Below are 18033 nucleotides of genomic sequence, written 5' to 3'. Positions count from 1 at the left end.
CAGAAAAACAGCCCCATAGCATGATGTTTCCACCCCCATGCTTCACAGTAGGTATGGTGTTCTTGGGATGCAACTCAGTATTCTTCTTCCTCCAAACACGACGAGTTGAGTTTATACCAAAAAGTTCTACTTTGGTTTCATCTGACCACATGACATTCTCCCAATCCTCTGCTGTATCATCCATGTGCTCTCTGGCAAACTTCAGACGGGCCTGGACATGCACTGGCTTCAGCAGCGGAACACGTCTGGCACTGCGGGATTTGATTCCCTGCCGTTGTAGTGTGTTACTGATGGTGACCTTTGTTACTTTGGTCCCAGCTCTCTGCAGGTCATTCACCAGGTCCCCCCGTGTGGTTCTGGGATCTTTGCTCACCGTTCTCATGATCATTTTGACCCCACGGGATGAGATCTAGCGTGGAGCCCCAGATCGAGGGAGATTATCAGTGGTCTTGTATGTCTTCCATTTTCTGATGATTGCTCCCACAGTTGATTTTTTCACACCAAGCTGCTTGCCTATTGTAGATTCACTCTTCCCAGTCTGGTGCAGGTCTACAATACTTTTCCTGGTGTCCTTCGAAAGCTCTTTGGTCTTGGCCATGGCAGAGTTTGGAGTCTGACTGTTTGAGGCTGTGGACAGGTGTCTTTTATACAGATATTGAGTTCAAACAGGTGCCATCCATACAGGTAACGAGTGGGGGACAGAAAAGCTTCTTACAGAAGACGTTACAGGTCTGTGAGAGCCAGAGATTTTCCTTGTTTGAGGTGACCAAATACTTATTTTCCACCCTAATTTACGAATAAATTCTTTACAAATCCTACCATGTGAATTCATGGATTTTTTTTTCACATTCTGTCTCTCACAGTTGAAGTGTATCTCTGGTGCAAATTACTGACCTCTGTCATCATTTTAAGTGGGGGAACTTGCACAATCGGTGGCTGACTAAATACTTTTTTGCCCCACTGTACTTCTTAGACACCCTCTTCATTGCATCTTTCTGCAGCTCCAATAATTGGCTAACCACTTCGTCACCTCGTTGCCACTTATCATCAGTGTCCTGGTTCCTCAACACCTGGTGTAGACCTTGTTAATCCAGGCAGCTTGGTTAGCATGGGCGGTCTAGCCTAGGACCCTTAATGGATAAACGCCCCAGTCGGGAGTCGATCCTACTCCTGTTCCAAAGGCATATATATATAAATGAACTTCCATAAAAATTTGAGACTGCTTTTCTTTTTCTTTTTTTGTAAGTTAGCAGCCTTAGCATCTGTGTATTCTTTTAATAATTTTGTTGCAGTCTTTTAATTTGCTGTTTACCTGAAGTATGTGATTAGTTAGTTGCCTAGCCAAGTCTGAATATGTGAGCAATGAGAACTCAGTACCCATGTAAGAGTGCTGAAATACTGACTCAGTGTGTCCACTGGTCTCACTACAGGTAGAACATCATCACAATATTTTTTTGTTACATTTTTACATTGTTTTGTAAATTCAAGCTTTTAATCTCAGCAGGTCTTTGAAACAGTGTTTGTGGATTATAAAAACATAAAATTGTAATATTTCATTTGAACATACAACATACAACATTTTTGAGTTTTTGTTTTAAAGTTATGTTTTTACACGTCATCATCTTCTTATCATCAAAATTCCCCTAAACACCATGGTCTTTGAACAGGGACTTTGAGTTACATAGCAACATAACTTGCTTTGGTTTATTGAGTTAAATGAATATATGATGGGTAATTCTATATATAACGGCTGCAGACAGGAAGATACTGCCAGCACCGGAAACGTGCTCGTCATCTCCGAGCATGAAGTAAGGAGAGCCTTCAAGAGAGTGAACACCAGGAAAGCAGCAGGACCAGACAGGTCCTCAGAGACTGCGCATACCAGCTAGCTCCTGTGTTCACGGAGATATTCAACATCTCTTTATCTCAGTCGGTGATCCCCACATGCTTCAAAGAGTCCATCATTGTTCCTGTCCCGAAGAAACCCCACCCTGCTTCTCTCAATGACTATCGCCCTGTAGCCCTCACCTCAGTAGTGATGAAGTGTTTTGAACGCCTGGTCAGAGACTTCATCATTTCTTCACTACCAGACACACTGGACCCACTACAGTTCGCTTACCGTCCAAATCGTTCCACAGACGATGACATCTCTCATCTCCTCCACACATCACTCACTCACTTGGACACTAGAAGGGGGAATTATGTTAAAATGCTCTTCATAGACTACAGCTCTGCATTTAATACCATAATTCCCTCCACACTCACCACCAAGCTGGAGCATCTGGGACTCAGCTCATCTATGTGTCAGTGGATCTCCAACTTCCTAACTGGCAGACCACAGGCAGTAAGGATGGGCGGACATGTCTCAGCCTCCACCACTCTCAGCACTGGAGCCCCCCAGGGGTGTGTTCTGAGCCCCCTGCTGTACTCTCTGTACACATATGACTGCGTGGCCACTACCAGCTCCACCACCATCATCAAGTTTGCTGACGACACCGTCGTGGTGGGCCTGATCTCTGATAACGAGACGGCCTACCTGAAGGAGATTAGGAATCTGGAGAACTGGTGCCAGAGGAACAACCTCCTTCTAAACGTCAGTAAGACAAAGGAGCTGATAGTGGACTTCAGCACTAAGCAGGAGAGGAACTACCAGACCCCCGTCATCAACGAGTGCCCAGTGGAGAGAGTGGACAGCTTCAAATACCTCGGAGTTCACATCACGCAGGACCTGTCATGGTCCTGTCACATCAACACCGTGGTGAAAAAGGCCCGTCAGCGTCTCTACCACCTCAGACGCTTGAGAGACTTCCAACTGCCCTCCAAGGTGCTCAGGAACTTTTACTCGTGCACCATAGAGAGCATCCTGACGGGAAACATCTTAACCTGGTTCGGGAACAGCACCATGCAGGACAGACGAGCTCTACAGAGGGTTGTGCGGTCAGCTGAGCGCACCATCCGCTCCGAGCTCCCTGACCTGCACTCAATCTACAGCAGGCGGTGCTGGACCAAGGCCAGGAAGATCGTGAAGGACCTCAGCCATCCCAACAACAGACTGTTCTCTCTGCTGAGGTCAGGAAAGCGATTCCGCTCCCTGAAGACCAACACAGAGAGACTGAGGAGGAGCTTCTTCCCGCAGGCGATACAGTCTCTCAATCACACCACCACACAGTACTGACCCACACATACAGTTCTTACACACACACTGGACATTCTGGACTTTGTTTTCACTTCATTACTTAATCACTTTAAGCATATTTGCACTGCACAAGACATAATGTGGATTGCACAACACTGGTCACTACATTCTTCATTTCCAGTCAATACTTGTACAGCTGCTGTTATTGTGTATTTATTTATATTCCTTCATACATTCTTATATAGTTCTATATTGTGTATTTTGTTGTACAGTTATTTTATTTTCAACTTTAATTTATATATTTTATCTTATTCTTTCCCAGTTAAATTTACCCATCATTCTAATTTGTGTTGTACAGTTATTTCATTTTTAACTTTAATTTTTATATTTTATTTTATTCCTTCCTAGTTAAATTTACCCTTTTTAATTTTCATATTTATTTCCTATCTTATTCATAGCCTTTTCTTTTTTTCTTTAGGTCACGAGCAATTGTCTAAGCATTTCACTGCATATCGTACTGTGTATGACTGTGTACGTGACAAATAAAATTTGAATTTTATTTTATTTACTACATTTACAATTTTTATTTCAAAATGCTAGTCATTTAAAACATTACTTTGTCGATCAAACACAAAGTAATCCAAAGTTAAGAAGACCAGTATAAGTTAAAACAAACACTCTAAGAACTAAAACTGATAATTACTTAAATATTTTGGTGCAACACTTTTACACTCAAAAATAATGAGTAAATGCAAAAACAATCACATCTCTTAAATAAACCTTATTAATTGAGTAAATCCAACTAAAATGGAATAAGTTGTTATGAACAATTAAAGATGTTACAGTAACATACAAAATTGAGTAAATACAATTGAAAATCTAAGTTAAAACAACAGTAACCAAAAGTTCAAACTACATAAAATATTAATTAGGAAATGCTGAAAGGCTTGGCACATTTAACCTACACCATTACAATTATTTGTTTTTAAATAATGGTGCAATTTACTTAATATTTTTAAGTTAATTTAAGCAAAAACGTTAATTACAATTAAGTGTTTATTTTATTTATACACACACACACAGGAAAAAAGAACCACGTCAATTCAACATTGTTCACAATGATTTATTTTAAACAGCTTTTTTGTGAATCACACATTTAGCAGATTCCTTCTCTGAACACAGTGAGCTGAAATCTGTTCTACATTCAGTGGATAAAACTTGGATAAAATTTCAGTCACAACAGCCTTATATAATAAAATTGCATCCAAATTGGCATGCTTGATAAAACTCTGTAAAACTGGCATATTGATGCTAACAACAAGAAAAATGTACCTGCCATACAAAGAATAAAAGTGGCTCAAGTGAACGCAGTGCTTTACCTTTTCAGAAAAGGTCAAATGACAAAAATAAAATTAAGATCCCAAAAAGATATAAATCGTGAAAAAAAAACCATTTGCACTGTGACATAGTTTTTGAACATCTTATTTTGATTCCAAAAAATTGGGAAGATTATAACTAAAGAGTGACCAAAAAACATCCATAATGATACTCTCCCATTTACACCTTAATGTGAATCTGGAAAGTTAATACAAAAACACAGTTTATGGTACAAACATTATTTATGAACAGGAATGTCAAAACAATGTAATGTCGCAACTGAACCTTTTGATGAGCATTACATGTCACTTAACAAGTCTAACACTTTAAGAACAGCCCTGTGAAATTTTGTCTACAATGAACAGAGGTCATTTTTCAGTCTTTGAACCTTGACAGAAAGGTTTCCTGGATCCAGCTCCATGAACACTTTTCGAAATGCTTCAAATGTGCATTTGAAATTCTTGGGGTATTTCAGATCCAGAGCATAGCACAGTCCCAAAAGATAGCAACAGGCTTTGCTCAAATTCCCAAGTTTGCCCAGAACAGTAACGCCTTCAATAACAATACCCACATCAGTAGGTTCGCCTGACCTGTCTTGATTCTGCAGCAGGTAAATCTTCATCACCTCCTCAGCCAAAGCCTCTTCAACAAAGACAGCATCAGCACCGTCCTTTAAAAAGAGAAACAACTGTTTTAAGCTCACATATTTCCAAACATTGAAACAAAAAGTTTCATTTGTATGACATCACCGGTACTCATAATATGTAGACACTGTGCTCCAAAATCTTATAGCAATAGCAAATGCAAATGCTATTCTTTTGTATGCTTTGAAGTGTTTTTTTTTTTCTTTAGAACAGTATCTTAAAACTTTTCTATGATCTCACAAGCTAAAATAAACTACCGTAATTGTCGGGCTATGAGCCGCTACTTTTTGCACCAGCTTTGAACCCTGCGGCTTTTAGTCAGGCGCGGCTTTTCTATGGATTGTCCATGATTTTTGTCATATCGTAAGATTTGTTTTGTTTGTTCTGCTGTTGCCTGGCGGAAGGGCATGTGATCAGACACACAGTATCGGGGTTCAAGAGTGGTATGTTGGTCACATGTCCAGTGTGAAAACATCCACGATCACCAACGGATTTGAAGGGCTGGACTGTTGCATGATGGAGAGGAGGACACCGCCACGGCCCTTCTGAGGGTGTTCGACTCTGACACTGACAATGAGGATTTCTTTGGTTTTGAAAGTGACAACGAAGGAGAGAAGCGGAGAGTGGATGACGAAGCCATCCTGAGCCTGTTCGTTTCCGACACTGGAGAAGAGGACTTTGGTGGTTTCAGTGCGCAGTATTACATAAAGTATTATCTTCCACTAAGCTTCTAAATTTTATGTTATGAATTGCTTGCACTATTTCCCTGTGAGATTGTATAATCTTAGAGGGAAGAGGCGGAGCCAGGTTGCCCTCTGAACCATCGTCTGCCAGGCAGCGATGCGAGAGGAACACACCGCTGAAGTGGCGCACATATTCAGAATCGTGTCAGCGGCTTTACAGAGAAAGCCTTTCAGCTCCTCTGGCAGCTCTGCTTCCTCCACCTTCCTGGAGATGACAAACGCTAGCAAATCAGTGTTGTTAGTCACTGCAGCTGACTGAATAGTGCATTGATGTGCGCGATCAGTGAACCTTGCTATCAGCTGGTCAAGTTTGGCGGGATGGGCCGGTCGCTGTCCAACGACCTTGGTCATTTTGGTGCCGAAAACTGAAGCGAGGCTCGGCTCCAGAGGGGGAACAGGCGGAAAACTCCGGTCTGTGAAGCCCTCTGTGAAGCCCTAGGTAGAGACCGGCGCTCTAATCTTCGCTGGCTCTGCTGCTGCCTCAGAGAGGTTGGTCATCATCCCTGGGAACTGAGGCCAGATGGGATCTGGGCAACGAGAGTGAGTGGAGCCATACCTTCCCGCCAGATCATCAGATGGGGGTGGAGCAGGCTGAGGGACGGGAAGTTCCTTCTCACCAGCTGCCTCCTGGATGATGCCAGGCAGATCCAGGAGCAGCGCACCAACAACTGGGAGCGGCGTCCTTGCCGACATGTGAAGGCCAGGGGTGGATGAGCGTCCGCTCATCCACCCTTCTGTCACCAGGCTGCCCAGCTGGGAGGCAGTGGAGCTGCCACCACTGCCGTTTTCCTCACGGTGGGTGGAATCATCCAATTCCGGCCCACCATCGAAGAACTCGATGGCTTCTTCCAGCGAGTGCCTCTCTTAGTGGGAACGCCTCCTCAGCATCAGCCTTGAAAAAGGCTGACCTCCGCTGCTTTTCCTCTGGCGGGAGGAGCTAACAGGAGCAGCAATAGGATTAAGGTGTGAGGGCGAGGTCCGCATGGTGAGGACCGAGGCAGCCCACGCAGACGGCATGTCGGTCATACGACATGATGTAGCCGGTCTGGCAGGATGGACACAGACGGATGGTCTCGCTGGACATCTTCTGGCTGGCTGAAGAAAAACGGTAGAGCCGATTTCCTGGTCTCACCGTAACTTATACTAGACCAGGGTGAGGCCCACACAGCAGGTGGGCGTGGACTAAAATACTTCAGTGCTGCGCGCACAAGGGGAATACCCCCTTAAAGGGCTGCGCCTATACTCATGGTGACACTGGATGACAGACCATGAACTCATCAATATATTTACCGAACTGAAAAATTCTCAAAATTTAGATTTGGCATTTGTATGACTAAAATAACCCACCACAAAACCAGTATAAATATTTAGGTGGTATCACCATCCACTACTCAGCTTGTATAAAACAATATCATATCCTTCCAAAATTTAACGCATCAAGTCCTCTGAGTAAAATTACCTGCTTTACTTTGTAGTTGATGCAGATTTTTTTCCTGGTGGTGAAGATGGTGCTGAAAAAATACAAATCAAAACTTTATCATTACAAAACATGTCACTGAGTAATCTGCCATAACACCAATCTCTTATAAGAAAGTTTAGCTTGGATTGAAATAAACATTTATTTATGTAAATTGGGAGTAACTAGGCAAGGCAAGGCAAATTTATTTGTATAGCACAATTCAACAACAAGGTGATTCGAAGTGCTTTACAGAGAAACAAAAACAAATAAAAAGCATGATTTAAAATTGATTAAAGCAAGCAAACAAACTAACTAACAAACAAAACAGTATATAAAATCAAAACAAAATCACAACAGTAGATAAAATCAGTAGTTAAATGTAAGTTTTGAAATGTAAGCTTAAAAGTGTGGATTTGGTGCTTTATTCAAATGCAGCAGAGAATAGGTGAGTCTTCAACCTGGATTTAAATAAACTGAGTGTTTCTGGAACTATACTATACTAACTATATACTAACTATACTGGAAATGATGGTACTTTTGGCTTGACCAAAAGGACCAAAGCTTTTTTTTTTCATTATTTTCTGGGATCTGAAAGGAAGTAGGGCCCCCAGTCTAAATTTACTTAAGGCCCCATAGTACTTTGGACCGGCCCTGGATGAGGTAATCTGCTGACCCGGGCGGTCCTGTCAGCGTTCTCTCAAAAACTGGCCCTGTTCGGGACAAAGCTGAAAGCAGCGTCTTATATGCTCTGAAAGACCCCACATAGAACAAGAAAGCCTAAGCAGCATGGTTACTGCTATGAACTGTTCCGCGGGCAGGTCTTCTTAGTTACCAAAGCCATTGATGACGTCTGTTCATCTCCTCCTGAACAACCTGACAGAGTGAGTCAGGCCGCGTGACTACCGCAGCTCCCGCACCGCGACTCAACAAGGCCATTTTCTAGAAATGTCTGAGCACACCTGCTTTCACGTGGTTCCTAAAATGCCCCCGATTAAACGGTCAGGTCGCTGGTACCGGGACATTCCGGTCAAATTACCCGGAACGCAGATAGCGACTCAGAACGTAAAAGGATAAAAGGGCGCGGTTTCCCGCCGCCTTGACTGGAAGACGGGTTGAAAACTTAAATTAACGTGCACAAACACGCTGCGAAAAGTGAGCCACCATGACAAACGCTTTCTTCAGAACATGTTATAAAAGAACGGTGTGGATAAAGACAGCTAATGTAAGAATTGGTCACTTACCTGAAAACGTTACCAAGTCTGCAGTGGATGTGTGTCTGTCTCGTTCAACGTGCAGAAAATCTCCCATGAGGCCATGCTCCTCGCGTGCGGTACATGCCAAAGGTCATTAGTCTTACTCAAAGTTTTAAGTTAGTATTGGGGGACAAAATTATATTGATTTTTGAACCATTAATAATTAAAGTTAAAGACAATGATAAGTATGAATACCAGTGTCTCAGTTATTATGAGTACTTTCTATGAGATATATTGAGTAGATTTAAATAATGCACCCTGTGTTTCAAATACAGAATTTTTTCTTTTAAATAAACTTGAACAAAAGAGCTCAGTTCAACTCAAAAACTGGTGTTGAAAATTTAAGCATTCTTTTCAGTATTTTCAACTCAAGATAACACTTTTGTGATTTTCAAAGATTTAATCAAGGTCATCTAACTTAGAATTATAATGATATTTACTAAGCCCCTGAATAATTTTTTAGGGTGAAGGACGGTGGTTTAAATTGTATGAAAACAAGCTGTTATGAGAGAAATGCTTTTAAATATCATGCTGGATGATGGATATTTCACTTGGAAATTCATTCTGTGCTCTATAGGAGAGGGGAATCATATGGATTAACTGTGTGTGACTATTAGGAGTTCATACACTCAAATCAGACCTGACATGTTGGAAAATGTCAGAGGCTGAGGTTCAGCCAGAGTTCAGAGGGCTGCATCAAACACCCAGGGAGCCTCGTTTCCATGTGTCACTCTAATATGGCGAGAGATGGGGAGCTGCTCCTGTCCAGCCTGTCATCTGCTGGAGCCAGACACCCAGTCTGACGGTGTGCGTGTGTGTGTGTGTGTGTGTGTGTGTGTGCGTGTGTGCGTGCGTGTGTGCGTGCGTGTGTGTGTGTGTGTGTGTGTGCGTGTGTGTGTGTGTGTGTGCGTGTGTGCGTGTGTGTGTGTGTGTGCGTGCGTGTGTGTGTGTGTGAGTTTATATTGTGTATCTAATGTGGCCGTGAGTCTTGTAGTTGTGTGGTAGTAAAGATTCGATTCGATTCTCCAAACTGCAGTAGAGTTATCATCAGAAATCATGGACATGATTGTCACTGCTTTTAATGATTTCTTTCAACTGAATTACTTTGAACAAAAACTGTGTGCACACGTTTGTATTTTGAATTTTTTTCTAATCTACACAGGCTCAAAAATATACATGAAGGCTCAAAACAGTTTTTGAAATATCCTTTACCAAGTATTACCTCAAACAGAGACGTTGGCAGCCAGCAGCAACGTTCTGGCATAATCAATATTTCACCAGTTCATCTAAACTGGTTGGTTTCCCACCAAGCTTTAAAGGATAGTCCACAAATTTCAAAATGCTAAAAGACTTTTAAAAACATTAACTTCTTATAATTTACAACTAAAGTGCTTAACTCCAGTTTGAACAGTTGAGGTGAGGGAGCTGGAGGTGTGGTGTACTCAGACTACTCAGACAGTGAGTTTTGTACTGGTTTATTTATAATCATACACATTAAACCACCCAGTATGTTCCTATATGTTATTTTGGGCAGAAAAGGAAGAGATTAATTCATTATTTTACTTTAAAATAAGACAATCCGTATCTATTAAAGAACTGACTATTAACTCGTGCTTGCTTTAACATTGTTCTTCTTTCAAAACATTTTTCCAAATGCAAGCGAGCAGCTTTGTGCCACTTTCTGCAGGAGAGGCTTCATATTTACATGGCTAGAAACCAATCAATGACAACGGTGGCGCAGCCCCCCACAACCGTGAATTAGAGAAGTGAGAGAACACGGATGATCCCTTTTTTGTGTACTGGACATGAAATTTTGATTAAGTCATGTTTTAGCATTTTGCATAAGTGTTTCCAGTTTTTTTCCAGACTTCCTGATGCTTGTTTTAATCAGTTATCATTGCCATGGGATTAAATTCCAGCTTCTTGTACAGGACCTGCCACAGGTATTTCCTGGTAGTCATCACTGTTCTTTAATTTATAGGACCTGGTGTCCACATATGTGGACATCAAATTTTGGGTTGTCTAGACCAAAATACTAAATTTTGCTCTACAAGGGCCTGATATCCACTTACGAGGACGTTATACTGTCACTGTTCTATCGAAATTTTAAGCGAATGTCCTCATATGTGGATCTCATTTTAGTCAGAAACAAAAATCATGTAAAAATAAATAAATAAATAACTAAATCATGAAATTCTTTGTTTTTACATTCATCGGGTCCCAATCAGCCCGAATAGCAAAGAGAAATTAAAAATGCCATGAAAGAGTTCAGGTCTTAGGAGGTTAAGTCTGTTTTAAAAGGTTATTAACAACTCTTTCTATTTATATTCTATTTCTAACATAAATAGAAAGAATCAGCTCTGTTTCCTGCTTATTAAACAGAAACAGATCTTTCTATTTAATAATCCAGAGTAATAAACCAGGATCACAGGGACTGGTGGGGATTCCTGAGAATGCCCTGCAGCTTCCCCTCCCTGGTAGCAGCATCGGTGCACGGTGCACTCCCAGTGCACTACTGCGTGAAACATTGGAGAGACCGGATCAGATTATCACTGCCAGTTGTGCCAGCCAGCCTCCCCCCGAACCTGCTACACCACCCACTCTCTGCAGCCAACCCACAAACCAAAGCCCGGGACCCCACAGGTCCAAGACTTACAAATAATCTAATAAATTCATTAACAACAGCACCAGTATCATTAATATTTGTCTCAATATTAGTGAAATACACAGGGTCATTTAACTACCCAGAACTATTTTTTTTAAGCAGGTCACTTTTAAAAGCATTCATGACCCCTCTGATCTCACCTGTTTCTCTTTTAATTTATTTTGTTCTTTGTCCTTCCAATAATTCCTTTATTTTGCTACTGCAAATAAAAGGATTTGATCACTGATGTCATTAATTCGAAGTCCACTTTCAGTTTTGTTTTCTATTCCATTAGTGAATATATTGTCTATTAATGTTGATGTCTCAAGGTGTTTTATATTGTAAGGTCAACCCTACAAAACTACACACAAGAATTATATATTCAATGTTTTTTTCACCTACTCCTTAAATGTTTCCATGTTTAATCTTAGTGTTCTACATATACAACTCACAAGATTGAACATTGAAACAACATATCCAGGGTGTGTACAGGGCCTCTCGCCCTATGGTAGCTGGGATAAGCTCCAATGAGCCTCATTAGCATTTTTCCTGCTCACAGAGGGATGCCTAGCCACTCCTTTTTTGCCTTGGTAGCATGGTCATTGTAATGCTGACAGACCCATCCACGGGCTATTTTCTCACTGAGGGAAGAAGAATCTCGGCAATGATTGTATGGTCCATGACCCCGTTTATGACCCTATGTGCAAAGAAGACGTTCTCTGGTGTTCTGTATGTATTATTGTGGGGTCTACCTTACAATATAAAGCGCCTCGAGGCGATGTTGTGATTTGAGGCTATATAAATAAAACTGAAATTGAAACTGAAATTGAAATTGAATTCTTTGGGCCATACTCAGCAGCACCATGTTTGTGGTGACTGTATTCCCAGCTACCTTTACCTCACTAACAACTCCTCCTGTGTAGTTTTGGCTGATTAATCACCTTTTTCATGATCATCTTCACCCACTGAGGCAAGATTTTGGATGGAACTCCAGACTGAGGGGGAATGATGGTCAGTTTACTATTTTTTCTATGTCTGAAATATTGCACCAACAGTTGTCATCCTCTCACCAAGCTTCTTGCTGATTGTCTTGGGGCCCACTTCAGCCTTGAACAGGTCTACAATTGTCATGGTCCTGGGCCATGTGGGCCCAGTATTCTTAGTTCCTTGTATTTTTGTATTTCGTTCCTTATTTAGGCCATGTTTTCTGAGTTGCCCTGTTGTGTTGTTCCCTAAGTGTTTTCCCTTCATGGCTTTTACCCCCTGTGTGCCCCTCTGTGTATCTGTGAGCCCTCGTCTCTCCTTATGTTTTATTCCATGTTTCCCCTGCCCTTTATGTCTAAGTTCTCCCCGTGCTCTCTCTCCCCCCTGTGTGCCCTCTATGTATTTATGAGCCCTCGTCTCCCTTTGTGGTTGTTTCATGTTTCCCCAGCCCGTTATGTCTGTGTTTCCCCGTGCTCTCTCTCCTCCTGTCTGAACCTCTGTGCCTGTACATGTCATGTTCAGTTCACCCCGCCCTGTCTCGTTATGATTATCAGTGTCACCTGTGTTCCCCGTGTGTGCCCACTTTCCTCGTTTACCCTCTGTGTATTTCTGTCTGAGTCTCCCTCTGTTCGGCGTCGCGTTCTCCCTCATGTTGTGTGTTATTCTCCCCGTGGTTCGGCTCCTTGTACATCTCATGCTTTAGTTTTCCCAGTTTTAGTTTATTTTGTATTGCTTCTCGTGGCCAGCAATAAAGCTGTGTTTTTGAGTTTATCCCCGTGTCTGTGAATCTGCATCTTGGGTCCTTCTCCTGCCTGCCACACAACGTATCATGACAACAATCTTGCATTGATTGATTATAATTTATAATCAGCCATCTGCTGAAGCCAGTTCTTCCAAATGTATAACATTAACTCTTATAAAAAATGTATCCACTTTATATAACTGCTGTGTATGCTTATCATAGGTCATCCATTTGAAGGTTAAAGGGATTTTTGCATTGCATTATAGTGTTATTGAGCAAAATGATCATGTAATAAATAAGTGGTGTAGAGCTTTAATAAACAAAGCTGTTAATCTAAAGTGCACTTCCTCTAATGGCTACTCAAAGCTGCTACCATTGACATTCATGGTAAAATGCCTGTGAAAAGCTGAATCCAACTTGCACAGTGTGGCAGAATCAATAGTCCTTTATTTACAATGCTTTTATGTACATCGGCAGTTGTGCAGCTTTTCAGCTTCTTCGGTAAGCACACGCTCTCTGCAACTTGTTCCACTTTCCTCTCTGTCAGTTCCTGGAGTTCTACTCAAATAGAGAAGGCATGATGAGATGATGGAGATCAGCTGTGTAGGTCAGCCTCTCCTGACACCACACCCTGCCCCAGACCTCTTCTAGAGATGAGCCGCAAACCACACTCAGCTACAGTGACAGTGACAATAAAGATATTCCATTTTATTGTATTGTACAGGGTGGGCCATTTATCTGGTGGATACACCGCAATAACATAGGAATGGTTGGTGATATTAAAGTCCTGTTTGTGGCACATTAGTATATGTGAGGGGGCAAACTCCTCAAGATGGGTGGTGACCATATGAATAAAGAACCTTGAACCTTGAACCATGGTGGCCTTTTAGAAGTCGGCCATCTTGGATACAACTTTTGTTTTTTCAATAGGAAGAGGGCCATGTGACACATCAGACTTATTGGTAATGTCACAAGAAAAACAATGGTGTGCTTGGTTTCAACGTAACTTTATTCTTTCATGAGTTATTTACAAGTTTCTGACCACTTATAAAATGTGTTCAATGTGCTGCCCATTGTGTTGGATTGTCAATGCAACCCTCTTCTCCCACTCTTCACACACTGATAATAACACCGCAGGAGAAATGCCAGCACAGGCATCCAGTATCCGTAGTTTCAGGTGCTGCACATCTCGTATCTTCACATCATAGGCAATTGCCTTCAGATGACCCCAAAGATAAAAGTCTAAGGGGGTCAGATTGGGAGACCTTGGGGGCCATTCAACTGGCCAACGACAACCAATCCACTTTCCAGAAACTGTTCATCTAGGAATGCTCGGACCTGGCACCCATAATGTGGTGGTGCACCATGTTGCTGGAAAAACTCAGGGAACGTGCCAGCTTCAGTGCATAAAGAGGGAAACACGTCATCATGTAGCAATTTCAAATATCCAGAGGCCTTGAGGTTTCCATTGATGAAGAATGGACCCACTATCATTGTACCCCCAGGGCTCTAGCCTAACTTTTTGACATCGGTGCACCGGTACGCCTAACTTTAAAAATTTTGGCGTACCGGCACAAAAGTTAGGCGCACTCAAATTTTTCAACCGCATCGCTTAACACCGCAGTTTTACATGTGCACTTTCTTTGGGGGGGAAGTCCATACAGACAATATTCATTTCTAAATTATTAACTAACAAACTTGTGCTTAAAGTGCTTTGTCAATATTGTAGAAAATGTTAAACTTAATCATCATCTTGGCTCCTCTGACGACCTGTTTGCTGCTGTCTTTTGCTGAGAGGGGACACTTGGGCAGTGCATTTATTGCAGCATATAATGTGTTTCCTGGATACACTGTGCTTTTTCAGCATTCAAAGATTGATGGCACCCTGTCAGAGCACTGGCTATGAATTTCAGAAGGATCAGGCCTTAACTTAACAAAAAAGTTAGCAATCGTTCTTTTCATCTTTTCTTATTACCCACAGCTACATCCACTTCTCTCATGCTAGGCTGCTCACTAGGGCTGGGCATCATCACTGATTTCTATAATCCATTCGATTCCGGTTCTCAAAGTCCTGATTTGATTCAATTTAGCCTCAGACAGTCAGAAATATTATAATTCTGATCATTTATCAGTACTGATACATGTATGACTTCATCAGAATTGTGAACATCCCAGCAGATGCCTTTGTGTGAAAGTAACTGAAAATAAAAAACAGAAAAACATGAAGGAGATTTTCCTGGTCTGGCTTTTTATAGCAGATAACCTTAAAAGTATTCTGCAATATTCTGCAATTTTGCATAATTTTAAGAAGTTTAAATTTTTTCAGTATTGAACAGCAGAAATTAGGCTTTCTTGTCCGAGGTCATTTAAGTGAAAAAATAAAAAGACAGCGCTGTAAACTAGGGGTGGGTTTTTATAATCGATTTATCGATTAAAATCGATTCTGGCTTGGATAACGTAAAATCGATTCATTAAAATCCTGAATCGATTTTTTAATATTAATTTATTTTGCCCGAAATGCCAGAATCTCAGGTGAAAGATCACAAAATTTCAACAACCACCAAACAGCTAAGACAGTAAATGAGAGCAGGTACACGGCTTCTGCACAAAGACGTAAACACACAGCGCGACCCGCGGATCAGAATCAGTGAGATGTCGCCTTTCTCACAGTCGGGGCTGAAAGCCGACAGCTCGCTGATTCTGATCCGCGGGTCCGCGCTGTGTGTTTACACCCTTTTTGCGCTGATCATATGACTGTTAGTTTGATCTCTCTCCAAACAATATTGACCGAACCAGCAGCAAAAGAAGATCCAAACTGCGCTTCACATAAACATCGTCATGAATTCCCTCTGACTTTTGCTGACTTTTCAGGATAAAAATCACACTTCATGCACAGCTCTCTCTCTCTCTCTCTCTCTCTCTTTTCTGCATTAGTCGCTTGCTTGTTACGCACAAGTCTACCGTTGTTTACAGCGCTGTCTGCCAACGTTTTTTTTTTCCCTTTTACTTACTTCCGAAAAGTAAACCTAATTTCTGCTGTTCAATATTGAACAAATTTAAACTTTTTAAAACTAAGCAAAATGCAAAACGCTTAGCCGTGTCTCTAATAAAACCGCTGTAACTTCAGAGGTAATGTTCATGTGTTGATTAATGGTTTTCTTTCGTTTTTGATGTACTGCAGAATATTTTTATAAAATCCCAGGCCAGGAAAATCACCTTCATGTTTTTCTGTGTTTTATCTTCAGCTACTTTGACACAAAGGCCTCTGCTGTGATGCTCACACCTTGGATAAAGTCTTGCGTGTGTCAGCTTGCTTTTAATAGATACAAAAATATGTAAATGTACTGATCTGAATTATAATATTTCTGACTGTCAAAATTTCCCAGATTTAAATCGAATCGAATCGAATTAAATCGTGGATCGAATCGATTCGGGACCTTGTGAATCGGAATTGAATCGATTCTAGAAATCAGTGACGATACCCAGCCCTACTGTAAACAACGGTAGACTGGTGGGTAATAAGCGAATGAATAATGCAGAAAACAGAGATTTGAGACGGGAAACTGTTCCTGAAGTACACAGAGAGAGAGAGAGAGAGAGAGAGAGAGAGAGAGAGAGAGAGAGAGAGAGAGAGAGAGAGAGCTGTGCAGGAAGTGTAATTTTTATCATGGTGGAAGCAAAAACGCAAAAGTCAGAGGAAATTCATGACGACATTGATCAAATGTGAAGCGTAGTTTGCTGCTTCTTTTGCTGCTGGCTCGGCGAATTTTGGTTGGAGAGAGACAAAACCTGCAGCTCAGAATCAGCGCAAAAAAGACGTAAACACAGAGCGGACTCGACGCATCAGAATCGTTAAGCTCCGACAGCGTGTCTGTCTACGGGCCGTCGGGTGAGAAAGCCGAGAAAGACAAAGCTGATTCTGATGCGTCGGGTCCGTTCTGTGTTTATGTCTTTGTGTGGAATCCGTTAATGAATTGATATCGCTTTATTCAAGCTACTCACCTCTCTCTTTAACCTGCACTTTCAACTGGACCACGGCCAATCAGTGAGGTCCCGCCCCTGACTATCTCTGATTGGTTTAGTCCACGATAGGGGCATAATGTGTGTCTGTTGTTGACCACACGGAGAGATGCAGAGATTTTTTTTTTTTGTTACCCGAACAGTTGGTCGCACAGGTGCGACCAAATATTTATTTTTAGTCGCACCACTGTCGCATTTGCGACCAAATTGGTTGCACTCTAGAGCCCTGACCCCATATACCACACCAAACCATCACTTTTGTTGTTCCAACAGTCTTGGAGGGATCCATCCAATGTGGGTTAGTGTCAGACCAATAGCGGTGGTTTTGTTTGTTAACTTCAGCATTCACATAAAAGTTTGCCTCATCACTGAACAAAATCTTCTGCGTGAACTGAGGGTCCTGTTCCAATTTTTGTTTTGTTCATTCTGCAAATTCTGTGCGCCGATCTGGGTCATCCTCGTTGAGATGCTGCAGTAGCTGGAGTTTGTAAGGGTGCCATTTGTGAGTAGCTAATATCTACTGAAGGGATGTTTGACTAATGCCACTCTCCAGTGACATGCGACAAGTGCTACGCTGTGGGCTCTTGCTGAATGAAGCTAGGACAGCCACTGATGTTTCTTCATTAGTGACAGTTTTCTTGCGTCCACATTTTGGCAAATCCAACACTGAACCAGTTTCACGAAACTTAGCAAGCAGTTTGCTAACTGTAGCATGGGAGATGGGTGGTCTCGTAGGGCAGCGGTCCCCAACCCCCGTGCCTTGGACCGGTACCGGTCCGTGAGTCGTTTGGTACCGGGCCGCGAGAGTTGAGGCTCAGGTGTGAAATGTATGATTTTCAGCGTTGTTTTGTTATCGTTTTTATCGTTAACTCGGTTTTCCTGGGTCGTTTCACGTGTGTTATGAATAAATCTTCTTTTTTTCGGTACCAGTACTAGTTTTATTTTGTTGTATTTATCCGCGACACCTTAAAGGCCGGTCCGTGAAAATAATGTCGAGCATAAACCGGTCCGTGGCGCAAAAAAGGTTGGGG

The 18033-nt window shown here is 41.9% G+C and overlaps 1 long non-coding RNA gene across 1 annotated transcript; it reads right to left on the bottom strand.

The window, feature by feature from the left end:
• Positions 1–4226: 4226 nt before the first annotated feature.
• LOC308410588 lies at positions 4227–9069 on the bottom strand. Its single transcript, XR_013974205.1, has 3 exons — positions 8601–9069; positions 7360–7411; positions 4227–5183 (listed from the first exon to the last, which is right to left on the bottom strand). It is a non-coding gene; the product is annotated as an uncharacterized lncRNA (long non-coding RNA).
• Positions 9070–18033: the final 8964 nt, after the last annotated feature.

This window comes from Rhamphochromis sp. 'chilingali' (genome assembly GCF_963969265.1).
Source record: "Rhamphochromis sp. 'chilingali' genome assembly, chromosome: 14".
NCBI lineage: Eukaryota > Metazoa > Chordata > Actinopteri > Cichliformes > Cichlidae > Rhamphochromis > Rhamphochromis sp. 'chilingali'.
The sequence above is the reverse complement of the archived record's forward strand: the minus strand, read 5'-3'. Positions and strand labels throughout refer to the sequence as shown.